Source organism: Callorhinus ursinus, unplaced genomic scaffold (genome assembly GCF_003265705.2).
Source record: "Callorhinus ursinus isolate GAN/ISIS: 27379988/994484 unplaced genomic scaffold, GSC_fseal_2.0 scaffold19, whole genome shotgun sequence".
In the NCBI taxonomy this organism is placed as follows: domain Eukaryota; kingdom Metazoa; phylum Chordata; class Mammalia; order Carnivora; family Otariidae; genus Callorhinus; species Callorhinus ursinus.
In genome coordinates, this window is record NW_027397081.1 from 32,534,823 (window position 1) to 32,562,465 (window position 27,643).

Below are 27,643 nucleotides of genomic sequence, written 5' to 3' on the forward strand. Positions count from 1 at the left end.
TCTCCATACTGTTTTCCAGAGTGGTTGCACCAGCTTGCATTCCCACCAACAGTGTAGGAGGGTTCCCCTTTCTCCGCATCCCCACCAACATCTGTTGTTTCCTGACTTGTTAATTTTAGCCATTCTGACTGGTGTGAGGTGGTATCTCATGGAGGTTTTGATTTGGATTTCTCTGATGCCGAGCGATGTTGAGCACTTTTTCATGTGCCTGTTGGCCATTTGGATGTCTTCTTTGGAAAAATGTCTGTTCATGTCTTCTGCCCATTTCTTGATTGGATTATTTGTTCTTTGGGTGTTGAGTTTGTTAAGTTCTTTATAGATTTTGGATACTAACCCTTTATCTGATATGTCATTTGCAAATATTTTCTCCCATTCTGTCGGTTGGCTTTTGGTTTTGTGGACTGTTTCTTTTGCTGTGCAAAAGCTTTCTATCTTGATGAAATCCCAATAGTTCATTTTTGCCCTGGCTTCCCGTGCCTTTGGCGATGTTTCTAGGAAGAAGTCGCTGCGGCTGAGGTCGAAGAGGTTACTGCCTGTGTTCTCCTTTAGGATTTTGATGGACTCCTGTCTCATGTTTAGGTCTTTCAACCATTTGGAGTCTATTTTTGTGTGTGGTGTAAGGAAATGGTCAAGTTTCATTCTTCTGCATATGGCTGTCCAATTTTCCCAACACCATTTGTTGAAGAGACTGTCTTTTGTCCATTGGACATTCTTTCCTGCTTTGTCAAAGATAAGTTGTCCATAGAGTTGAGGGTCCATTTCTGGGCTCTCGATTCTGTTCCATTGATCTATGTGTCTGTTTTTTGTGCCAGTACCATACTGTCTTGATGATGACAGCTTTGTAATAGAGCTGGAAGTCCGGAATTGTGATGCCGCCAGCTTTGCTTTTCTTTTTCAGTATTCCTCTGGCTATTCGGGGTCTCTTCTGGTTCCATACAAATTTTAGGATTATTTGTTCCATTTCTTTGAAAAAAGTGGATGGTATTTTGATGGGGATTGCATTGAATGTGTAGATTGCTCTAGGTAGCATTGACATCTTCACAATATTTGTTCTCCCAATCCATGAGCATGGAACGTTTTTCCATTTCTTTGTGTCTTCTTCAATTTCTTTCATGAGTATTTTATAGTTTTCTGAGTACAGACACTTTGCCTCTTTGGTTAAATTTATTCCTAGGTATCTTATGGTTTTGAGTGCAATCGTAAATGGGATCGACTCCTTGATTTGTCGCTCTTCTGTCTTGTTGTTGGTGTATAGGAATGCCACTGATTTCGGTGCATTGATTTTATAGCCTGCCACTTGACTGAATTCCTGTATGAGTTCTAGCAGTTTTGGGGTGGAGTTTTTTGGGTTTTCCACATAAAGTATCATATCATCTGCAAAGAGTGAGAGTTTGACTTCCTCTTTGCCATTTTGGATGCCTTTGATTTCTTTTTGTTGTCTGATTGCTGTGGCTAGGACTTCTAATACTATGTTGAATAGCAGTGGTGAGAGTGGACATCCCTGCTGCGTTCCTGACCTTAGGGGAAAAGCTCTCAGCTTTTCCCCATTGAGAATGATATTCGCTCTAGGTTTTTCATTGATGGCTTTTATGATATTCAGGTATGAACCCTCTATCCCTATACTCTGAAGAGTTTTGATCAAGAAGGATGCTATACTTTGTCAAATGCTTTTTCTGCACCTATTGAGAGGATCATATGATTCTTGTTCTTTCTTTTGTTAATGTATTGTATCATGTTGATTGATTTGCGGATGTTGAACCAGCCTTGCAGCCCAGGGATAAATTCCACTTGGTCGTGGTGAATAATCCTTTTAATATACTGTTGGATCCTACTGGCTAGTATTTGGGTGAGAATTTTTGCGTCTATGTTCATCAAGGATATTGGTCTGTAATTTTCCTTTTTCATGGGGTTTTTGTCTGGTTTTGGGATCAAGGTAATGGTGGCCTCATAAAACGAATTTGGAAGTTTTCCTTCCATTTCTATTTTTTGGAACAGTTTCAGGAGAATAGGTATTAATTCTTCTTTAAATGTTTGGTAGAATTCCCCTGGGAAGCCATCTGGCCCTGGGCTTTTGTTTCTTCGGAGATTTTGGATGACTGCTTCAATTTCCTTAGTGGTTATCGGTCTGTTCAGGTTTTCTATTTCTTCCTGGTTCAATTTTGGTAGTTGATACATCTCTAGGAATGCACCCATTTCTTCCAGGTAATCTAATTTGCTGGCATAGAGTTGCTCATAATATGTTCTTATAATTGTTTGTATTTCTTTGGTGTTGGTTGTGATCTCTCCTCTTTCATTCATGATTTTGTGGATTTGGGTCATTTCTCTTTTCTTTTTGGTAAGTCTGGCCAGGGGTTTATCAATCTTGTTAATTCTTTCAAAGAACCAGCTCCTAGTTTCGTTGATCTGTTCTACTGTTCTTTTGGGTTCTATTTCATTGATTTCTGCTCTGATCTTTATGATATCTCTTCTCGTCCTGAGTTTAGGCTCATTTGCTGTTCTTTCTCCAGCTCCTTTAGGTGTAGGGTTAGGTTGTGTATTTGAGACCTTTCTTGTTTCTTGAGAAAGGCTTGTATTGCTATATAGTTTCCTCTCAGGACTGCCTTTGCTGTATCCCAAAGATTTTGAACAGTTGTGTTTTCATTTTCATTGGTTTCCATGAATTTTTTTAATTCTTTTTTAATTTCCTGGTTGACCCATTCATTCTTTAGTAGGATGCTCTTTAGCCTCCATGTATTTGAGTTTTTTCCGACTTTCCTCTTGTGATTGAGCTCTATTTTCAAAGCATTGTGGTCTGAAAATATGCAGAGAATGATCCCAATCTTTTGGTACCGGTTGAGACCTGATTTGTGACCTAGGATGTGATCTAGTCTGGAGAATGTTCCATGGGCACTAGAGAAGAATGTGTATTCCGTTGCTTTGGGATGGAATGTTCTGAAAATATCTGTGAAGTCCATTTGGTCCAGTGTGTCATTTAAAGTCTTTATTTCCTTGTTGATCTTTTGGTTAGATGATCTGTCCATTTCAGTCAGGAGGGTGTTAAAGTCCCCCACTATTATTGTATTGTTGTCAATGTGTTTCTTTGCTTTTGTTATTAATTGCCTTATATAATTGGCTGCTCCCTTGTTCGGGGCATAGATATTTACATTTGTTAGATCTTCTTGTTGGATAGGCCCTTTAAGTAGGATATAGTGTCCTTCCTCATCTCTTATTACTGTCTTTGTTTTAAAATCTAGTTTTTCTGATATAAGGATTGCCACCCCAGCTTTCTTTTGGTGTCCATCAGCATGGTAAATGGTTTTTCAACCCCTCACTTTCAATGTGGGGGTGTCTTTGGGTCTAAAATGAGTCTCTTGCAGACAGCATATTGATGGGTCTTGTTTTTTAATCCAATCTGATAGCCTGTGTCTTTTGATTGGGGCATTTAGCCCATTTACATTCAGGGTAACTATTGAAAGGTATGAATTTAGTGCCATTGTATTGCCTGTAAGGTGACTGTTACTTTATGTTGTCTGTGTTCCTTTCTGATCTATGCTGATTTTAGGCTCTGTCTTTGCTTAGAGGACCCCTTTCAATATTTCTTGGAGGGCTGGTTTCGTGTTTGCAAATTCCTTTAGTTTTTGTTTGTCCTGGAAGGTTTTTATCTCTCCTATTTTCAATGACAGCCTAGATGGATATAGTATTCTTGGCTGCATATTTTGGTATTTAGTGCTCTGAAGATATCTTGCCAGTCCTTTCTGGCCTGCCAGGTCTCTGTGGATAAGTCTGTTGCCAATCTAATATTTTTACCATTGTAGGTTACATTTCTCTTCTCCCGAGCTGCTTTCAGGATTTTCTCTTTGTCGCTGAGACTCATAAGTTTTACTATTAGATGTCGGGGTGTTGACCTATTTTTATTGATTTTGAGAGGGGTTCTCTGTGCCTCCTGGATTTTGATGCCTGTTTCCTTCCTCACAATAGGGAAGTTCTCTGCTATTATTTGCTCCAATATACCTTCTGCCCCTCTCTCTCCTTCTTCTTCTTCTGGGATCCCAATTATTCTAAGTTGTTTCATCTTATTGTATCACTTATATCTCGAATTCTGCCCTCGTGATCCTGTAGTTGTTCCTCTCTCTTTTTCTCAGCCTCTTTATTTTCCATCATTTGGTCTTCTATATCGCTGATTCTCTCTTCTGCCTCATTTATCCTAACAGTTAGTGCCCCCATTTTTGATTACACCTCATCAATAGCCTTTTTGATTTCGACTTGGTCAGGTTTTAGGTCTTTTATTTCTCCAGAGAGGTTTCTCTAATAACTTCCACGCTTTTTTCAAGCCCAGCTAGTATCTTTAAAGTCATGATTCTGAACTCTAGGTCCCACATCGTCCTAATGTCTGTATTGAGTAGGTCCCTGGCTGACGGTACTACGTCTTGTTCTTTTTGCTGAGGTGATTATTTTCGTCTTGTCATTTTGTCCAGAGGAGAATAGATGAATGAGAGAACAAAATGCTAACAGGTTTACCACGTCCCCAGCAAATATACTGTATATAAATCAGAAAAGACCTGAAACCAGGGGAAAAGAAAGGGAAAGAAAGAAAAAAGAAAGAAAAAAAAAAGAAAAAAAGATAAAAACAAAAACAGAACAATACACAAAAAAGCAGAATATGATCAAATATGATCAGGCTAGTGCATAGATCAGTGCCACACACTAGATTTTGGGCGTATTTTGGTCTGTTAGAAAAAAGTGCCTCCTAAAATTTTAAAGGAATAAAGACATTTATGTACAAAATAAGGGTTGATACAATGAAGGGATGGAAGATGACTGTAAAGATGAAAATTATGAAAGATTTTATGAAAGGAATTGATAAGATAAGAAGTTGTTTTGAAAAAGAAAATAGAAGATTTAAGAAAAAAAAAAAGAAAAAAGGGAGAGAATGTGATCAGGCAGGAGACTAGAATAAAGCCATACACTAGTGATTTAGGGTATATTTTGATCTGTTAGAAGAAACTGTATTTCAAAATTTTAAAAAGAGAACAACTTATATATATATGCAAAAAATAAGGGTAACTACTATGAAGGGATAAAATATGACTCTAAAATTGAAAAATAAAAAATGTTTTTTTTTAAAAAGGGATTGATAAGATGTTGGTTGAAAAAGGGAAAAATAAAAATAAAAAAAAGTTAACAAAAATTAACTTTGATGAACTAATGAATCATGGTAAAAAAAAGCCATGAATTCTATGTGCAGTATGCCCCTAGCGCTGGAGTTCTCCTGTTCTCCTTGATTGGTAAACTTGGTCTTGGCTTGCTGGCTGTTCTTGCTGATCTTCTGGGGGAGGGGTCTGTTGCTGTGGTTTCCAAATGTCTTTGCTGGAAGCTGAATTGCCCCGCCCTTGTCGGTCCGGGCTAAGCAAGCTGGTCGGGTTTGATCTCAGGAGCTTTTGTTCCCTGCAAGCTCTTGATACAGCTTTGGAGGACCAGGGTGAAAATGGTGGCCTCCCAATCTCCACCTGGAGGATCTGAGAACTTGGGGCCCCGCTCCTCAGTGTGCCCCCAGAGAAAAGCAGTCACTCCCGTCTCCCTGGTCTCCGGCCTCACTCCGTGCTCACCTGGCCTGTGACCGAGCGTTGCTATCTCTGGCACCCGACCCCGTGTGGAGTCTCCAAACCCAGCAGATCCCTGCGGTGCATTCCCCCGCCACTCCTCCCCGGGGAGGAAGGGGAGTCTCCCCAGCTCTACCTCTTGTTGGGTCCCTGCTGGAGGAGCAGTGGTCCGACTGGGCCGCGGATCACAGTTTATGGCAACCCCAAGCTGAGAGCCCGCACCTCGGCTCCATCTCTGCAGCCAGCTTCCCCGCCCTGATACCTGGGAGCTCTGCCGCACTCAGGCATCCCCAGTCTTTCTGTGATCCCAAGGGTCCTGAGACCACACTGTCCCGGGAGGATTCCACCCCCTCCTTAGCCACTGCAGCAACGTCCCTCAGCAGAGCCAACTTCTAAAAGGTCCGATTTTGTGCTCCGGGGCTCTATCACTTGCCAGAAGCGGCCGGCGGAGGCCCCTCCCCCGCCATCTATCCTCCCGAATATCGCCTTGGATTCACTCACCTTCCAGTAAGTGGTCGCTTCTCTGTTCAGAGAGTTGTTGCTACTCTTCTCTTCGATCTCCTGTTGAGTTCATAGGTGTCCAGAATTGTTTGATCCCTATTCAGCTGAATTCCTGAAAGCAGACGAAATCTAGGTCTCCTACTCCTCTGCCATCTTGCTCTGCCCCCCGAGGATACAATCTTATTTACTTTGTATATCTTTATCTCTAGTGCCCTGCACTCTGCCTAGTAAATTTTTTTTTTTTTTTTTTACTTTGATAATGCCTAGTAAATGTCTGCTCTTGAATGAAAGTAGTAGGTATTCATTGGGAATTTTTTAAAAAAGGGGTGACATGATCAGATGTATACTTGGAAAGTTAATCTGTTGGATTAGTTTGGATTAATTTAGGTTGGAGTGAGGTGGAAAGTGACTGAAGTTGGAGGTTAGAAGACTCAGAGTAAGAGTGGAGAAATGGGCATAAACGACCTTATTAGAGGTGTTTGACTTTGAATGGATGAAGAAAATGTAATGTTGTTGTCTTTGTTGCGTTGGTGGTAGCAGAACTTCTATTAGATAGAGATTTATATGTTGAAACCAGTGGGAAAATGGCTTAAATATATATAAGAGTGAAACTGAAGATAGAAAAGAGAGTGGGGGAAAAGTATGAAGCGAGTTCTGAAGGAGTCTTGAAAATGTATAGGCATGTCTTCTGTGAAAAGGAGAAAGTATAAGTTAGGTTAGAAAAAATGTTGAGGGCTGTGTGTGTGTGTGTGTGTGTGTGTGTGTGTGTGTGTGTAGAGACTGTGGCAGGAGGAACTGTTGGAAGTTGAGGTAATTGGTGTCAAATGGCCTAGATCCGTGGCTGCACATTAGAATCACTTGGGGAGTTTTAAGAAAATACTGATATGTAGATTCAATGTTAGGCCAATTAAAGTATAGCCTCTCAGCGGTGGAACCCAGACCCCAGTATTTTTAAACACTCCCAAGATGAGTCGAATATGCAGCCACAGTTGAAAGCTGCTGGCCTATATTTTCTTAGTAACATGGCAAGAATGCTTCCTGCTGTGAGCGAGGGAAGTAGTGTAAGAATAAGACACAGAAGAGGGAGTATTTAAGTGACTGGGAAAACTTAAAGGGAAGTCAATAAACTATACTGAAAATATTTTGAGGAGTCAGAAGATCCAAATTTCATCAAGTGGTTTGAAGCATAGAAGATCCAATCAGTGTGGCATTGTAATGCTCTGTTGAAATGCTTCACATCTAAGAAGGAGGGAAAATGAATATTAGGGTCATTCTGGTTAGGGAGTGTCATTGCTAATAACTCTCAAATCATATTTGACATCAGAATAACATGAGAATCTTTAGAAAAATCCAAATTCTAGGACCTTACCCCCAGTGAGTTTCTTTCAGTGGATCAGGAGATCTGGATTGGAACTGGCAATCTGCAATTTTAAGCAACACCCTGGTAACTGGGGCATCCAGGGCAATTGAAGTTTGGGAACAGCTGAAATAGAGGGTAGAGAGAATGTCAAGGAAGAGTAGGGGGAAAACTGTGATTATAGTGTATGTATGGCTGAAATAACAGACCCTGAGACTGAGCTGGGTAGGGAGGCAAGTAGATTCAGAAAAGCATAGAAGAATAACAAGCTGAGGAGGAGGTAAAGAGGTAAATCATAATAGGATGCTGCAATGGATTGAGTGCTTGTGTACCCACAAAAGTCATATATTGAAATCCTAACCCCAGTGTGTTGGTATTAGGAGGCGGAGCTTTTGGGAGGTAATTAGGTCACGAGGATGGAGCCCTCATGAATGAAGTTAGTACCCTTATATAAAAAAGGATTCCAAGAACTCCCTTGTTCTTTTCCCATCATCTAAGTATATAATGAGAAGTCAGCTGTCTGCAACCTGGGAGAGGGCTTTCATTAGAACCTGACCATACTGGTATACTCTGATCTCAAACTTCCAGTCTTCAGAACTGTAAGACATAAATTTCTGTTTTTTATAAGCCACTTAGTATTTTGTTATAGCAGCCCAAACTGACTAAGACAGTCACAGAAGAGGATTGCTGGCAGAAGGTGAAGGGAGGATTTAGAGACAATGAGGTATTCTCATAAAAACAGTGTCTAGAGACTGTGCTCGGAGAGGAAAATTCAAAGTGTTTGATCTTGGATTTTATCTTATATCTCCTTGTTTCAAACCTGTCCCTCTTACCTGAGATAGAAAAAGGAGCCCAGGAAAATTGAGGAGGGTACTGTATTAGTTTTCCAGAGCTATTGTAAAAATACCATAGATTGGTTGACATCTATGTCAACAGACATTTATTTCTCATAGTTCCAGAGGCTGGGGAGCCCAAGATCCAGGTGCCACATGGGTAGGTTTGTAGTGAGAGCTCTCCTCCTGGCTTGTAGATGGCCACCTTTTCACTCCGTCCTTACATTGAGGGGGCAGGGGTGGAGGGAGAAGAGAGAGAGTACTCTCTGCGTCTCTTATAAGGACACTAATCCTATCACATTAGGGATCATCTCTTATGGCCTCATTTAACCTTAATTACTTCCTTAGAGGTCCCATCTGCAGATATAGACATATTGGGAATTAGGGCTTCAACATATGAATTTTGGCAGGACACAAACATTTAGTCTATAACATAAGGGGGCACAGTTCAGCCTATAAGAGGCATATAGTGATGAAGCTCTCTGCTGAAAGAAAAGAAAAACACAAATATGCTTTTTCTTTGGCTGATTGGAAATCAAGGCAAATTTTCCAAAAATCTCATAACTCAAGCCTAGGTTAGACATGGTGAGCATATGTGGAACAGGCTCCCCCAGCAGTCCTACCATGATTGCTAGCTCTTGACCTGGTCCTTCTGTATTAGGGACTGCTGTCAGTGTGCACTGCCTCCTATCTGCATTAGGAATGTTGGACCTGGCTTGATAACACAAATCAGTTTCCTTTTGGAACCTGCATGGGAAAACAAGTTTGGGTTGCTAGCATCATAATGTTTAGTACCCAAATGAGAACTTTTATAGAGAAATTATAACTTTTGTTTATTGTTTGGATATTCTTATCAAAACTGTCAAGAAGTGTAGGGAAGGAAAAGAGATTTTAGGGATCTGAGCTATCGATGGTATTTTAGTGACTTGAGTTTGATATTAATTATTCTCCTGCTTGTTTCCTGAATACTGGAGGAGAAAAATATTCTTGTTATCACCTCTCGGAGTTTATTCCAGAAGCTTCCTGGAACCACAGCTGTGTAGAAATTTGATGTAGGCCCAGAGGTGCCATAGTTTTATCTTAAAACCTTCCTTAAAAACAACAACAACAACAAAAAAACCCCACAAAACTCTTTTGCGGTATAATCTGCATGCCATAAAATTCACTCATTTTAAGTGTACAATTTAATGATTTTTAGTAATTTTATTGAGTTGTTCAGCCATCATCATGATGCAGTTTTAGAACATTTCTGTCTCTCCAACAAGATCCATCCTCCCTTTAACAGTTAATCCCCATTCTCACCCCAGCCCTAGGCAACCACCTATATGCATTCTGTTCCTATAGATTTACCTAAAGCCTTGTGCTAGTGTTCTTTCTGAGCTCCTCTAGTTGCATGCTACAATGACTGAAAGCTAATTTACCATAGAATTGTCTCATGGCTTGCAAAGCTGTCTCTTAAGGTCAGCATGTGTCTTCTATTTCAAGCCACTGTAAAGGATATATCTGGTACAGATGTCCCATCTATTTTGAGTCTAAACTGTGTTTTTCCACTGTGATTCTGATATATTTGATGAGAGCAGGCATGCCAGGCATCTTCTGCAAGAAATTAAAACTCATCCTAGGGAAAAGAGATTCTGTGACATCACAAAATCTGCCTCTCACCTTTGTCTCCTGACTCCGTTTCCCTATGTACCAATCTAAAACTGGTTTATCTTGATTACTTGAATAACATAAGAGGGATATTAACATATAAAATTTTGAACATTCCATTCCATCTAACGCTCCTTGCCCCTTTGTTATGTGCTGTGCGATTAAAAAAAATTCCCACTTACTGGATATACATCAACAAAATAAAAAATTACAAGATGCCTTTTTCTTCAAATCTCCTAAGTTAGGTTTCTAGGGTAATTCTAGTTGTAATGGTTTTTAAAGTGAATTTAGTTGTCAGGTCGATTTAATAATATTGGGAAAAAGTCTAATAGTCAACTTTGTTCTGATATATTCTTTCTTTTGCTAAAGGTTAAGTTATGCATTTACTTAACCTAGTAGCTTGTTCATTGTTTTATAGATAATTATTATTTTAGAGATCCTTGATGCAGTCAAGACTGTCAGATAATGTAAAGAAAGTGTGGAGAGTCTACTTGTTAGAAGGGAATTATCATTTCTTATTTCTAAGGACTGACAACCTTTTATTATTTCTAACATCTACCATGGGACAAATGGGTAGTCAAGAAAATTGATTTTATTACTCTGGAAATGGAAACCTATTATTTTCATTTCAGTAATTTCACCAAATGGTCATCACATTTAAATTTTTTTTTTCCCCTAAGTGAGTCCTTTCCATCTATCCTTTATGTTCTTCCGTAGTTTATTGCAAGTATGCTATGGGAGAAGGCAGAATAATGAATGCTGTGGTTCAAAAGGACATGAACTTTTCTAAACCATACAATTGAAACATGAAATAGTAAACATAAATCATACAATTAATTGTATGCTGTCAAAATGAGACTGTAATGTTATTTAAAATATCCCTTTATCTATGTTCAAAGCACTTCTAAGAGCCTGGGACCATACACCGTTTATAATCTTTTCTCTTTCTTACCCTACTTTTCACACAGGTTAATTTTATTCATGTACTTTCCCACATTGTTTATTAGAATGTTTCTGATTATACCAACCACATCAGCATTCATAGCTCATAAAGCCAAGACAAGTACAATACTTAAACATGAACAACAACAAAATCATGTGAGGATGAATGCAGAGACTGGGGTACTGTGTATACAAGCCAAGAAACAGGAAAGATTGCCAGCAAGCCACCAGAAGGCAGGAGAGGGGCATGGATCAGATTCTTCCTCACAGCCCTCAGAAGGAACCAATCCTACAGACACCTTGATCTCAGACTTTTAGCCTCCAGAACTGTGAGACACTATATTTCTGTTAAGCCATCCAGTTGTGGTGCTTTGTTATGACAGCCCTAGAAAATTAATACACCAGGCTTTTATTAACTTGCCTGTGCCTCAGTTTCCTCATACATAAAGTGATAGTGATAATAATATTTACCTTCTAAGTTTTCATGAACATCAAATGAACTAATGAATATAAATAAAGTGCTTAGAAGTGTGCCTGCCGCATAGAGGCAAAGGACAAACATTACTAGCTGGTTGAATCAACAACCATTCCCATTTCCTTCTTTGCTAAATACTAAATAACATCTTATTTGTAAGATGGGTTTTCTGCTTATTTGAAGATCAGTAATTTCCTACTGATATAAGGGGAACAGAAAACAGATTTTTTTGGCTTAGCATGATGGAAGTCATAGGTTATAAGAAAGAAGATAAACCAAAGTGGCTAGTTTCAGAAAGTTAAAGTTCCCCCGCTCAACCCAGGAGATTAGTTTTTGTTGTTGTTGGTTTTTTTTGGTTTTTGGCTTTTTTTGAGAGGGAGAGAGATAGCGAGAGCACACAGAGTGGGAGCAGAAGGAAAGAAAGAGAGAGGGAGAATCTTTTTTAAAAAAATTTTTATTGTTATGTTAATCACCATACATTACATCATTAGTTTTTGATGTAGTGTTCCATGATTCATTGTTTGTGCATAACACGCAGTGCTCCATGCAGAACGTGCCCTCTTTAATACTCATCACCAGGCTAACCCATGCTTCCACCCCCCTCCCCTCTAGAAACCTCAGTTTGTTTTTCAGGGTCCATCGTATTTCATGGTTAGTCTCCCCCCTCCGATTTCCCCCCTTTCATTCTTCCCCTCCTGCTATCTTCTTCTTTTTTTTTTTCCTTAACATATATTGCATTATTTGTTTCAGAGGTACAGATCTGTGATTCAACAGTCTTGTACAATTCACAGCGCTCACCATAGCACATATGAGAGAGGGAGAATCTTAAGCGGGCTCCATGCCCAGTGCTATGCGGAGCTGATGCAGGGCTCCACACAAGGCTTGATGCAGGGTTTGATCTCATGACCCTGAGATCATGACCTGAATGTAAATCAAAAGTCCAATGTTTAACCAACTGAGCCACCCACGCACCCCAAGAGATTACAGTTTTAAAAGAAGGAATAATGATTCAAAGTGTGTAAGAGGCCAAATGTCAATACTTTTAGAAAAAGGGAGCAGAGTTTTTAGACACACGAGTGTGAACCAAAGGATGGAATGTTTTAGATAGCCAAATTCCTTCATCCTCTGTGATCATTTTCATAAAGTTTTTTTAAATGGAAATGTTACATTACTGTGCTTTAACTATTTCTGAGTTAGTATACCAGTGTATCTTAACTCAAAGTTGAATAGGCCTTGAGGAATGAAATACTATTTGAGTTCACTTTGTCCAGAAGGAGATTAACAGTCAAGATTATGGGAGGAATAAGTCTCAAAATGATGTTGCAGTTGGTAGGAGTGAGGGATATATTAGGCAATCTGGGGGAGAACTTGGTAGCTGAGGATTGGGGGTAGAGTGAGGGCATAAGGATTAGAAGAAAAGGAAAAGAGAAAAAGCCTTATATAATACAGAATATTCTTCTGTTATTTAGGATACCTTAATTTTTTTGAGCCTGAGCATATTAGTTTCCAAGAGCTGCTATAACAAAATACCACAAACTAGGTGGCTTAAAACAAGGGGAATTATTCTCTCACAATTCTGGAGGCCAGAGTCTGTCCAAGATGTGGGTAGGACTGTGCTCTCTGTGAAGGCTCTAAGGAGGATCTGTCCTTATCTTTACATAGCTTCTTGTGTTTGCCAGCAATCTTTGGCATTCCTTGGCTTGTAGACATCACTCTAATCATTGCCTCTGTCATCACATGACAGACTCCTTTTCTGTGCGTCTGAATCCAAATTTCTTCCTTCTTATAAGAACACCAATCATTGTTTAGAGCCCAACCTAATCCAGTGTGACCTCATCCTAACTTGATTACATCTGCAAAGAACTTATTTCCAAATAAATTCACATTCACAGATTTTGGGTACATATGTATTTTGGGGGATACCATTTAACCCATACAGTCAGTTTATTCACCATAAAAAAAGCATTATAATATATACTCATGCCTCAGTTCCTTAATCTTTAAAATGGGGAAGATAAGAGTTTCCCTGAAGGTCATTGCGAGAAGATGTTTGTTGTTCTTTGGCTTCCCATTCTATCTTCTTTGCAGTACCCTGATTTCTTCTGGAGGAATTACTGCTTCCTCAGTGAACTGAGTTTAGTGGCTTGGTAATCATGGGCCCACTCTTCCTTTGCTGATGGGCATATATGTGATGCAATGAATATCAATTGGATGGGTCCTTTGGAAGTCTAATCTTGACCACAAGAATAAAAAGACTAAAATGGATGGAATCTGTATGATGGTGGTTAAGAGCACAGATTTTAGAGACAGGTCATCTATATTTGAATCTCGACTCTATCACTTACCAACTGTATGGCTTTGGGATATATTTAGCCCGCCTATGCCTCTGTTTCCTTATGTATATAATGAGAATGATAATAGTACCAATTTCATCCAGTGCCAGCTACTGTGCTTGGCGTTATGTATGCATCGGTGAATAAAACACACATTGATTCTGCCTTTGTGAAGCTTTTAAACTTTGAGAGAGATAGACACCAAACACAGAAAAATGAATATTTATTACAAATTATGTTATGTGAATATGTGTTATGTAAAATAATGGCAATTTAGTACATAGTTAGCAACATGTCAGTATGAGTATTTACTCATTTATTTTGGTAGCAGCGTTCTGACCACAAATTATTGCTGTAGTTTCTGATTCCTACTTCTCTAGAGATATCTTTGCTTCTGTTCATTTCTGAGCTTGGTTTTTTGCCCATTGATGCTGAGAACTTCAGTATACTTCCCCTAAACTTCCTATTGCTTAATTTAGTCAGAGCTGGTTTCCATTGCTGGCAACCTGAGAACTCTAACTGATACAGTATTTCTTCATTGGATTGCTGTAAGGATTAGTAAGACTATCTATATTAAGCATGTACGTTTTCAATCCACATTAATTCTGGGAGGGGTGACCTGGGTATATTGAAAGCAGAAAAGGAAGAGTCAGATGAGAGTGAGCTGATAAACAGAAGGAAACAGAAAAACATTAGCAAATGAATTTAGTGTAGTGGAGACCCAGAGGACTGGAATGATGATATAGGAGGACTAGCTTTCATTTATAGGGTCAAAAGTCTCAGAGTGGTTGACAGGTCAATCAGAGAAACTCACAGATTTGAGGACTTGAACGGAATACATTAAAGGTATTGTTTTACTGTTGACAGTATTGCCCCAAAAGATTTAACCTAATATATGCAGTCATGTTCAGAAGCAGACCCTTTCTTCATTTTTTGTATTACCCAAGGAAGCATTCTATAAAAACGACCTTTAAAGAAAATGGTCTTTGTTCTTGGAATAAAGGACTACACAAGGAAAACTAATAAGGAATGGTAGCACCATTTGTTTGATACCAATCCATGTAGACTCATTATTCTAAGGTGTAAAGGTATATATACATTTTAAAGCCAGGAGAAAGGTAATATTGTGCTGATAGATGCAATATCATAAATATGCACATGCATATTCATAAGTTGCCAATTATTCTTTTGAAGCTGTGTAAATTATGCATTTAAAAATGAAGAACTGAAAACAGGGTACACAAGGAAAACTTTAAAGCATTCTGAGATAAAAATTGAATGAAAGAGGATTACTGCAAAAGCTCTTTTTCCATCATTTCTTCTGTTCCATTTCTAATCACCAAATCCTACTCAGTCCCTTTAACTACCCCTATATTGCAATTATCCTGTCGGCATCAGGAAAACAGGAGCACTCCAGCCCTTATTTGTTCCCAGTTCCAAGCACAGACATGGCTCTTGAAGATAAACTCCTATCCTGAATTAAAGGGTTGACACAATATTCAGCTGCAACACTTTCTACCATGCCATCAGCTAATCAACATTCATTCATTTATTCCACAAGTCTTTATGAAGTCTGTATTATTTTTGCCTGGTATTGTCCTTGATACTGAGTAAGCATGGTAAGTAAATACAGTTATTGTACATATAGAGCTTTCAAGCTTATCAGGAAGACAGACAGTAAAAAGAGAAAAAAAGGAATATATATATATATATAGTTTTTCTTTTTTTAAAATTTTATTATCTTATGTTAATCACCATACATTACATCATTAGTTTTTGATGTAGTGTTCCATGGTTCATTGTTTGCATAAAGGAATATATATTAAGTTGTGCTGTGTGCTATGAAAAAAATGAATAGGAGGTGAGTAGGGGTGTGGAGCAAGGGATGGGGTGGTGCTGGAGAGGACGGGCCTATTTAGTTGAGGTCTACTTGGAGATAAAGGCTTCTCTGTAAAGTGAAGGATGCAGTGAGTGAGACCTCGTCTCAGGCCTCAGGAAGATCATTCCTAGATATTGAAAAGGCAATTAAGTTGTCTGTGGCTGGGATGCTGAGGTCTGTGTGTGTGCCACCAGCTACTGGAGCTGGAGCATTTCTTGGGTTAGTAGCTCCTGAACATTTTTTTTTTAACATTTCTCCAGTCCTTTGTTTTAATGAAGGGACAACTTGAGGCTAGTGGAATCAGTAGAAGTTTGGTACTTAGTTTCTTGGTCCTCCAATGACTGTGTTTCTTAGGGGAGACATCTTGACTGGAAACCCTGTGGCAATGGTCCTAGTCCTCTGAGGGTTTTGGTGCCTCCCTCATCTGTCCTTTCTAGGGTCATTTGTCTTCTGACTCCTTGTCAGTCCTGGGCTCCAGAGATAACAAACTTTCGGCCTTCCTGTGGGCTTTCCTTATGTGTTCCAGGTAACACTTCTTATCCCCTGAACTTTTAGCCTCTTCCCCATGCCAGTGTTCTGTTGGCCTTATTTCTCCTCATTAAAAAATAAAATAAAATAAAAAGTTTAAAAAAGTAATTATCATTAGAGAGAAAGTGCTAAGTTAGTTATTAATAAAAATTAGGGCAGAGGACACAGAAGGCACTTCCAGAAACTGAGAGACAAGGGTATAATGAGTAATTCTGGTATCTGGAGGTAAGCATCAGGAAACAATCTCCCCAATATACCCCCACCTTCTGCATCCTGCCCTGAAGGATCCAATTGGTCAGCTTCTCATGCTTGATTTTAGGTCTCTGGCTCGATTTCACAGAATCCTGGAGGTTTAAAAGTTGGTACATACTTTAAAAATAATTGTAATTTCTTAAACTGTGGTACATTACATCAGTAACTCTCCCATACCCTCCTTCCCCTTTCATGGCTCTGATTGGAATTAAGCTTTATACAGAGATAGATTAGAGAGAGGAAAGAGGAGTCCATTTTCAAGGATGCAGCCTAGAGAGAGTAAGGTGTTACTGAGACCACCTGCACATACACAAGACAGAACCTCGTTATTGTCTCTTATGGAAACTTTTAAGATTTGACTGGTGGGTGTGGAGATCCATTTTGGGGCTGCTCAAGTGCATTGCTTATTAAACCTGACACCTACTAATTTGGATTGGCTTGCCTCTGTCTCTCCTTGCCCTCTGCTTTATGGGACTCAATTTCAGATTCCACCTGGGAAGCTCCTGAGGTTTTTAAGACAACAAATATCAGGGGCACCTGGGTGGCTCAGTTGGTTAAGTGTCTGCCTTCAGCTCAGGGCATGATCTCAGGGTCCTGGGATTGAGCCTCGCATTGTGATCTTTGCTCAGCAGGGAGTCTGCTTCTCCCTCTCTCTCTCTGCCTCTGCCCTCCACTTGTGCTCTCTTTCTACCAAATAAATTAAATCTTAAAAAAAGACAACAAATATCAAGTCTGTCCCTCCATTATATTTATGGTCTAATTTCTAAAGCTTCAGTAAAGAGGAAGCACCCATGTGGAAGTAGATGGATGGGCAGCAGTAGAACATAAACAGAAGAAAAGTGCTCTCTAGAGAATGTTGCCCTACACCAAGAATTTCACTTGTCCTTTTCTATGGTGGGTAAATCTGTAAAGTGAGAAGGGCTCATAAGCACTCCTACTCTGATTCTACCCATATATATTGGTCTCACTCAACCAACTCCCTTGGCTCTGATTCCATGCTCACCAAGGAACCATGTGACTATAACTTAGTTTCTCAAATAGATCTGCCTGTAGTGAGAGAATGTTTTGTCATACCAACAGATACACTTCAGATGAACATAGCAGTAATATTTCTTACTGAAAATGAACAAATTGGGTCCCTGTTTGTACTTCGGTCAGTTGTGAGTTTGGTTTTCTGGAGTCATTTTTCCCTGCACCTAATCAACTTTATGACAAGGTTGTATTAAATGTACCACACTTTCAAAGCTAAGATTAGACCTGTAGCCATGGTAACTTCCCCCAGTTTCCCTAACTTCCTTGTAGTGCAACTCTTTTTAACTTTAACACATAGATGTTCAGAGGATGATGGAAAAGTCTTTGGATCTTTGGGTGTTTGTTGTGGAGACAGAATTTGGGTGTTTGTTGTGGAGACCTTGTGGTCTTTATGAGTGTGCATGTAAAGGAAAAACTCCAACCTCATAGAAGATGGTAAGGAGTAAACCTGCCACCACTCCATAAATGATTAGACAATGGATAAGAGCAAGACAGTTTAAATCTCACAGCACAAGAAAAAAAAACATCTGGTTCCCCTCCCTTCAAGTCCCACGGGGAGAGGCAATGAGCCCAGATGGATGCTATGCATGTGGTAAATTGCATTGTCCTTGAAGTTTGGCACACTCAGAAATAATGTGCATGGACTCTCAGTGCCTATGGAGGACTGCCTTCCCTGATAGTGCATACTCCAAAGAAATAGGGGAGAGAAAGGAATTCCAAGAAGGGAAATAGGTGTGCAAATCTTGTGAAGTAGAGTTAGCATCTGCCAGTTTAGCTGCACTAGAGGGTCACTAAGAGAAATCAGAAGACACAGCCAGAAAAGAAGCTTGGGATCAGATTCTAAGGTATTATAACCAGCTAGAGGGTTCTACATTTCCAAAGAGTGCTAGAGGATCACTCTATGGAGTCTTAAAGCAGATTCTAGTGGTCTTATACTCCAATCTCCTTATTATATAAAGAGGAAATGAGCCCAGGAAGATGTCTGATATTGCTGTAATCACACAGGAAGCAATTCTAATTTCTGAAAGATAATAATTGGTTAATTCATAGTAGTAATATAATTCACAGTATTATTTTTAACAACAAAGTTTTTCCAAAATGAGTGTCTGAAGTCCACCTAGTTGAAGATTTAAGAATCTGCAGAAGTTCTGAGAAATAGAGATGTTTATTCTCTTCCTCCTTTTCTCTTATGTTCTGGGACTGGCTACATATCTTTCCTGAGATATGCAGCACTCAGACTTACAATGATTTTATGTGGCTGAAGCTTTGGGCTATGTTGAAGTCCTCGGATAGAATTGCATAGGCTTCCCCAACCCCAGTCTTCTGTGGGCCACAGGCCACATGGAATGCCCTGATAGAGCTGAGGGATAAGGACTGGGAAGGCAGAGGATGAGAATTCTGGCTCTCTTGACCCCAAGAGGCAGTTGACAGCTTATCTTTGCACCACTGGCTCCATGAGAAAAGAAACCACTTTGTCAAATCTCACTGCCTGTAAGATTCCAACCCCAGACTTGAGTCCTAATGAGAAAAATGCCTGCCCATCCCAACCAAAGAGGGCTGAATTAGAGTAAAAAATCAGAACATGTACCAGTAAAATAGGATTACAAGAGGATGAAAAGAACAGAGCATAAGGAGCTCACAGACATGATCTTCTAGTATTCTAGTAGTCTCTTCATACCTAGTAGGATATGAATGAGCAATCTGATCATAAGAAATATCACATGAACAGTGGGACTGATTTCTTGCCTATTAGAATATAAACATCTATTAGGTCAGGGACCTGTCACTGTGGTCACTACTCTATCCCTGAAGCATCAAACATACTGCCTGACACCAAATAATCAGTAAAAGTGTTTGAGTGAATAGATAAATGAAGGGCCACCACTCTCTTTTTTTTTCCAGTTTTATTGAGATAGAATTGACATGCATCACTGTATAAGTTTAAGGTATAGATCATAATGGCTTGACTTACATATTTTGTGAAATTATTGCTGCAATACGTTTAGTTAGCATCTTTCATCTCACACAGATCCAATAAAAAGAAAAAAACAACAAACTTTTTCCTTGTTATAAGAACTCAGGATTTGCTCTCATAACAACTTTCATATATATCATATAGCCATGTTAACTATAGTCATCATGTTGTATATTATAGCCCTAGTACTTATTTGTCTTATAACTGGAAAGTTGTACCTTTTAACCACCTTCCTCCAATTCCCCCTCCTCCTACACTCTGATTACTACTCCTCTGATTACTACAGATCTGATTTATTTTCCTGTAAGTTTTTTTTAAGATTCCACACATAAATGAGATCATACGATATTTGTCTTACTCTGTTTTACTTTTTTTTAAACTTACCACAATGCCTTCAAGTGTCATCCATGTTGTCATAAATTCCAAGATTTCCTTTTTTTTAATGGCTGAGTAACATTCCGTTGTGTATATATACCACAACTTTATCCATTTATCCATCACTGGATGCTTAGATTATTTCCATATCTTGGCTAATGTAAAAAGTGCTGCTATGAACATCAGGGTGCAGATATCTTTTGGTTTTGTTTCTTTTGGATAGATTCCCAGAAGTGAAATTGCTAGATCATTTGGTGATTCTATTTTAATACTTTGAGGATCCTCCATACTGTCTTCCACAGTGGGTGCATCAGTTTGCCTGTACAGGGCATTGCCTGTACATTGCCAACAATGCACAAGGATTCTCCTTTCTCCACATTCTCACCAGCATTTGTTATCTCTTATCTTTTTGATGATGGCCACTCTAACAGGTTGAGGTGATGGACCATTGTGGTTTTAACTTGCATGTCTGTAATGATGAGTGCTGTTGAGCATCTCTTCATGTAGCTATTGGCCACTTGTTTATCTTTTTTTGAAGACTGTCCACTTATGTCTTTTGCCCATTTTAAAATTGGATTATCATTATTATTTTTTGCTATTAAGCGTATGAGTTCTTTATATATTTCAGATGTTAACTGTTTATCAGATATATGGTATACAAATATTCTGATTCTGTAGTTGTCTTTTCATTTTGTTGATTTTTTTTTCTGTATGAGACTTTTAGTTTGATGTAGTCCTACTTGTTTATTTTTTATTTTAATGCTTGTACTTTAGGTGTCATATCCAAAAATTATTGCCAGAACCATGTTATGGATTCTCCCTTTATGTTTTCTTCTAGGAGTTTCATGGCTTCAGGTCATACATTTAAGTTTTTAACCCATTTTTGAGTTAAATTTTGTGTCTACTACTTTTTCATGGTAATACTCTCAGTTGCCTTTTGTGTCTTGTATTTCACGTAAAACACCCACAACCTATTCCTATGGTGATAGTGCCACTATCACTTCTACAGTGAATTTTCCTAGAAAAATAATCCTAATTGTGGAGTTCACTGCTATAGTTCCTGGTTTCTTAAGCAAACTCTAAGGAAACACTGACAAAATTTGTAGCAACTCCACTTGTTAACCTGAATGCCCCAAGGTTATTTTTCTTGCATGGGGATTAGCAAATTTTGCAAAATCTGTACAAAATCTCCATTACAAATGAATCCAGTCTGGCCAGAGGGACCTCAAAAGCCCAGGAGGAACACATACACATTTTTTTAAACATTTAGCATCATATCTATTTTCTAAGTAGACAAGACATACAGACACTGAGCCATTTCTCAACATGCTTCAGAAAGGGCAGAATATAGTCCATTTGATCAGATCAATGATCACATTTCAAATTATATAGACAGTCAGCATTTGGTTTCAAGGCAAAACTTTAAGAAAGCTTTCAGGAAAGAAATGAGAAGCAAATAGAGATATAGGCCTTGGCAGTCAGAACCTTAGATGTTTAAGTAATAGCATTCATTTCTGTCAACTTTACCACCCTTACAATATTCTTTTCTTTTACTGTGATTTGATCCTTCTGAGGGATCTGGTTTTCCATTACTGTTGTTTTGATTTAGCCACAATCTCTATTTAAGGTCTTTCTGACCTATAATTTAAAGTCAGCGTGAATAAAAATAAATTTGGGATTAGTTTTTGGAGCAGTTTCAGAATGTGTGATTTAGATATATCTAACATGTATTATCTATTAGGTGCCAGGTAACTGCTTAGAATTGGGAATAAAAGGGTCAGTGAGACAGACATAGCCCTTGCCCTCCGAGAATTTCTAATTTAGTAAGAATAAGGCATACAGTTCGCAATGACACGTTGCGATATGGTCTGTGACAGTGAAAGTCACAGTGGAAGATAGGGAGGACAGCCTAGAGAAAGTGGATTATGATTTGAAGATGAGGAGGATTTAGGTGAAGGAAGAGGGGTATATGTGGGGTAGGGACATTAAGAGGGACCTCATGCACAAAAATGCAGAGGAAAAAGTGGCACACTGGGGGAATAGATCTAGGAGATTAAGTGGATAAACCACCACATGAGATTATGGATTCTGGGCTCTGTACAAAAACATTAGGTGGGTTGGATGTAAAAATCCAGCCAACACTTTTCTCTCCAAGCCTTTTACTCTGACAGGGGTCTGAATTTGCTCTGAGAAAGGGATATCTAATCTGCACTGAAGTATCATTTGGGCTAACTGTGGTCCTATAAAATGGTAGGTTGGGTCCAGATTATGAAGGATTTTGTAAATTTGGGAACTGAGTGCTGAGAGTAGTGGTGGGAGCAAAAGGGGGAATTCATTCCTCCAAGCAGGAGAATTACAGATCAGATATGCATTCTAGAAAGAACACTAATTGTCCTCCTGGAGGGTGATTTATATGGGAGGCAGAGAGATAGATGGGAAGACCACAGTAATATCCCAGAGAAGAGGAAAGGGGGACCTAAACTTGGCAAGGGCGACAAGGAGGGAAGTTATTGGTGCTTGATTGGGATTTGGAGGCCTGGAGAAGGTGAAGGGATAAATACTATGTACAGGATCGAGCACTGAGCAACTGAGTTGACTGTGCTGTTTCTGGAGATAGGAGAGCAGTTGAATGGAGATACACTGACTTCAGGTTTGGACACAGTTGAACTTTAGTTGTATAAGGTGCATCTGGCTTGCACGTAGTTGGATATGTGCATCAGCAGCTCAGGTAAAGATTGGCTTGCAAATATATATTAGGGTGTTATCAAAATAATAGATAAGATTACCCAGGGGAAGGATGTAGAGTTAAAAGAGAAGTGGGAGCAGTCCTGAGAGACTGTAATGTTTAAAAGATAAATAGAGAAAAAATTGCCTGTAAGGGATACTGAAAAATAACAGCTCAGTAGACTTCCAGGACAGGTATGTTATCACTGAAGTCAAGAAATTGAAAGGTTTAAGGAGGAGAAAGTTTAATTAGATAAAGACTAAAACCTGTTTATGAAAGTTATTATTCAGTGGAATAGATTGGAATGGGAAGATGTGAAGCAGGATAAGACAGAAGAGCACTGCAAATGCAGTACAATGGGAAATTAATCATCAGTCTATTTCAATATGGAGACTTAACTATTGGATTATTTTCCTTTTTCTTCTACATTAGAAAGACAGAAGATTCCAAACCATTGGAAGGAGAATGACAAACACATCTTCCAAAATAATGGGATGAAAATATTTTTTCTCTTCCAAGGAACTTTTGAAGTTTAAGTCCTCTCTGTCATCAAAGAAAAGGTAAGAAAGGTTTGGGTTTCCTTTTTTTTTTTTTTTCCCAAACTTCTGTTTAAATTCCAGTTGGTTAACATACAGTGTAATATTAGTTTCAGTTGTAAAATTTAGTGAGTCATCACTTACATATGACACCCAGTGTTCCTCACTATTAGTGCCCTCCTTAACCCATCAGCCATTTAACCCATGCCCTGCCCAACTCCTCTCTGGTAACCCTCAGTTTGTTCTCTATAGTTAAGAAACTGTTTCTTGGTTGCCCCCTCCTTTTTGTTCATATGTTCATCTGTTTTGTTTCTTAAATTCCACATATGAGTGAAATTATATGGTATTTGTCTTTCTTTGAATTATTTCACTTAACATAATGCTCTTTAGCTCCATCCATGTTGAAAATGGCAAGAGTTATTTTTTCATGACTAATATTGCATTGTGTAAATATACCACAATTTCTTTATCCATTCTTCAGTTGATGGGTCTTTGGGCTTTTCCCATAATTTGGCTATTGCTGATAATGCTGCTATAAACATCAGGGTGCATGGATCCCTTTGAATTAGTATTTTTGTATCCTTTGGGTAAATACCTAGTAGTGCAATTGCTGGGCTGTAGGGTAGTTCTATTTGTAACTTTTTGAGTAACTTTCATACTGTTTTCGACAGTGGCTGAAACAGTTTGCATTCCCACCAACAGTGCAAGAGTGTTCCCCTTTTTCCATGTTTCCTGTGTTGTTAATTTTAGCCATTCTGACTGGTTTGAGGTGATATCTCATTGTAGTTTTGATTTGTATTTCTCTGATGATGAGTGATGTTGAGCATCTTTTCATGCACCTATTGGCCATCTGTATGTCTTCTTTGGAAAAATGTTTATTCATATCTTCTGCCCATTTCTTAATTAGATTTTTTTTTTTTTAAGTTTTGAATTGGGTAAGTTCTTCATGGATTTTGGATACTAAACCTTTATCAGATGTGTCATTTGGAAATATCTTCTCCCATTCCGTGGGTTGACTTTTAGTTTTGGTGACTGTTTCCTTTGTTGTGCAGAAGCATTTTATTTTGATGAAGTCACATTACTTTACTTTTGCTTTTGTTTCCCTTGCCTCAAGAGACGTATCTCTTAAGATGTTGCTTTGGCCAATGTCAAAGAGGTTACTGTTTGTGTTGTCCTCTAAAAACCATTTAAATGGTTTCCTATCTCACATTTAGGTCTTTCATCTCTTTTGAATGTATTTTTGTGTATGGTGTAAGAAAGTGGTCCAGTTTCATTCAACTGTGTGTTGCTGTCCAGTTTTTCTAACACCTTTTGTTGAGGATACTGTCTTTATTCCATTGGATATTCTTTCTTCATTGTTGAAGATTAATTGACCATAAGATTATGGGTTCATTTCTGGGTTTTCTTTTCTATTGATCTATGTGTCTGTTTTTGTGCCAGTATCATACTATTTTGATGACTACAACTTTGGAATATAACTTGAAATCTGCAATTGTGATGCCTCCAGCTTTTCTCTTCTTTTTCAAGACTGCTTTGGCTATTCGGGGTCTTTTGTGGTTCCATACAAAATTTAAGATTGTTTTGTTCAGCTCTGTGAAAAATGCTGTTGGCATTTTGATAAGGATTGCATTAAATTTGTAGATTGTTTTGGATAGTATAGACATTTTTAACAATATTTATTTTTCCAGTTCATGATCATGGAATGTTTTTCCATTTCTCTGTGTTATCTTCATTTTCTTTCATAAGCATTTTATAGTGTTCAGAATACAGATCTCTTACCTCTTTGGTTAGGTTTATTCCTAGATTTCGTATGGGTTTTGGTGCAATTATAAGTGGGATCAATTCCTTGATTTCTCTTTCTGCTGCTTCCTTATTGGTATATAGAAATGCAACAGATTTCTGTATATTGATTTTGTATACTGTGACTTTACTGAATTCATTTATCAGTTTTAGCAGTTTTTTGGAGGAGTCTTTGAGTCTTTAGGATTTTCTATATAGTATCATGTCATCTGCAATAGTGAAAGTTTGACATCCTTACCAATTTGGATGCCTTTTATTTCTTTTTGTTTTCTGATTTTGGTGGCTAAGACTTCCAGCAGTATGTTAAATAACAGTGGTGAGAGTGGATATCCCTGTCTTGTTCCTGACTGTAGAGGAAAATGTCTCAGTTTTCCCCACTGAGGATGATATTAGCTGTGTGTGTGTGTGTGTGTGTGTGTGTGTGTGTGTGTGTGTGTGTGTTTTAAATGGACTTTATGATATTGAGGTATGTTCCCTCAATCCCTACTGTGTTGAGGGTTTTTATCAAGAATGGGTGCTGTACTTTGTCAAATGCTTTCTCTCATATTGTTCTTATCCTTTCTTTTATTAACGTGGTGTATCATGTTGATTGATTCATGAATATTGAACCATCCTTGCAGCCCAGGAATAAATCCCACTTGATTGTGGGGAATGATTTGATTTGTTGGTGTTTTGTAGAGAATATTTGCATTCATGTTTATCAGGGATATTGTCCTATAGTTCTCTTTTTTTAGTGGAGTCTTTGTCTAGTTTTGGAATCAGGATAATGTTGGCCTCATTGAATGAGTTTGGAGGTTTTCCTTCCATTTCTATTTTTTGTAATAGTTTGAGAAGAATAGGTATTAACTCTTCTTGAAATGTTTGGTAGAATTCCCCAAGGGAGCCATCTGGCCCTGGACTTTTGTTTGTTGGGAGATTTTTGATTACTGATTAATTTTCTCTGCTGAATACCAATCTGTTCAAGTTTCCTATTAATTCCTGTTTCAGTTTTGGTATTTTATGTTTCTAGGAATTTGTCCATTTCTTCTAGATTACACAATTTATTGGCATATAATTTTTCATAATATTCTCTTATAATTGTATGTACTTCTGTGGTGCTGGTTGTTGTTATTTCTCCTCTCTCATCTGTGATTTTATTTATTTGGGTACTTTCTCTTTTCTTTATGATAAGTCTGGCTAGGGGCTTTTCAATTTTATTAATTTTTTCAAAGAACCAGCTCCTGGTTTCACTGATCTATTCTACTGTTTTCTTAGTTTCTGTATCATCTATTTCTACTCTAATCTTTATATTTCCCTTCTTCTGCTGGCTTTAGGCTTCATTTGTTCTTTTTCTAGTTGCGGTAGGTGTAAGGTTAGATTATTTGAGATTTTTCTTGCCTCCTGATGTAGGCCTTTATTGTTATATACTTCCCTCTTAGAACTGCTTTTGCTACATCCCAAAGGTTTTGGACTGTTGTGTTTTCATTTTCATTTGTTTCCATGTATTTTTTATACTTCTTTAATTTTCTGATTGATCCATTCATTCTTTAATAGGATGTTCTTTAACCTTCAAGTATTTGTGGTCTTTCCACATTTTTTCTTGTAGTTGACTTCAAATCTCATAATGGTGTGGTCAGAAAAGTTTCATGGTATGATCTCAATCTTTTTGTACTTGCTGAGGCCTGATTTGTGACCTAGTATGTGATCTATTCTGGATAGGGTCCCATGTGCACTTTAAAAGCATGTGTATTCTGCTGCTTTAAAATGAAATATTCTGAATATATTTTTAAGTCCATCTGGTCTGATGTGTCATTCAAAGCCATTGTTTCCTTGCTGATTTACTGCTTAGATGATGTGTTCATTGCTGGAAGTGGGGTGTTAAAATCCCCAACCATTATTGTATTATTATCAATGAGTTTCTTTATGTTTACTATTAATTGCTTTATGTATTTGGGTGCTCCCAAGTTGGGGGCATAAATATTTGTAATTGTAAGATCTTCTTGTTTGATAGTCCCCTTCATTATGATATAGTGCCCTTCTTCATCTCTTGTAACAGTCTTTGGCTTAAAATTTAGCTTGTCTGATATAAGTATTGCTAATCCAGCTTTTTATTTTGACTTCCATTTGTATGATAAATATTTCTCCATCCCCTCATTTTCAATCTGCAGGTGTCTTTAGGTGTAGAATGAGTCTCTTGGAGATAGCATTTAGATGGATCTTGTTTTTTTATCCATTCTGACACCTTATGTTTTTGATTAGAGCCTTTAGTCCATTTACAGAGTAATTATTTTTTTAATTTTTATTGTTATGTTAGTCACCATACGTTACATCATTAGTTTTTGATGTAGTGTTCCATGATTCATTGTTTGTGCATAACACCCAGTGCTCCACGCAGAATGTGCCCTCTTTAAACCCATCAGGAGGCTAACGCATCCCCCGAACCCCCTCCCCTCTAGAACCCTCAGTTTGTTTTTCAGAGTCCATTGTCTCTCATGGTTCACCTCACCGTTTGATTTCCACCCCTTCATTCTTCCCCTCCTGCTATCTTCTTCTTCTTTTTTTTCTTAACATATATTGCATTATTTGTTTCAGAAGTACAGATCTGTGATTCAACAGTCTTGCACAATTCACAGCGCTCACCATAGCACATACCCTACCCAATGTCTATCACCCACCCACCCCATCCCTCCCACCCACCACCACTCCAGCAACACTCAGTTTGTTTCCTGAGATTAAGAATTCCTCATATCAGGGAGTTCATATGATATATGTCTTTCTCTGATTGACTCATTTCACTCAGCATAACACCCTCCAGTTCCATCATGTCGTTGCGAATGGCAAGATCGCATTCCTTTGATGGCTGCATAATATTCCATTGTGTATATATACCAC

The 27,643-nt window shown here is 38.4% G+C and overlaps 1 long non-coding RNA gene across 1 annotated transcript in view; it reads left to right on the forward strand.

Annotated features, from left to right (window-relative positions):
- Positions 1 to 7,452: 7,452 nt before the first annotated feature.
- Positions 7,453 to 27,643, forward strand: part of LOC112840135 (uncharacterized) — a 108,934-nt gene continuing 88,743 nt past the window's right edge. The window contains exons 1-2 of the long non-coding RNA XR_003212404.2: positions 7,453 to 7,524; positions 22,869 to 22,996. This is a non-coding gene — a long non-coding RNA (uncharacterized lncRNA). The remainder of the gene's footprint in view (positions 7,525 to 22,868; positions 22,997 to 27,643) is intronic.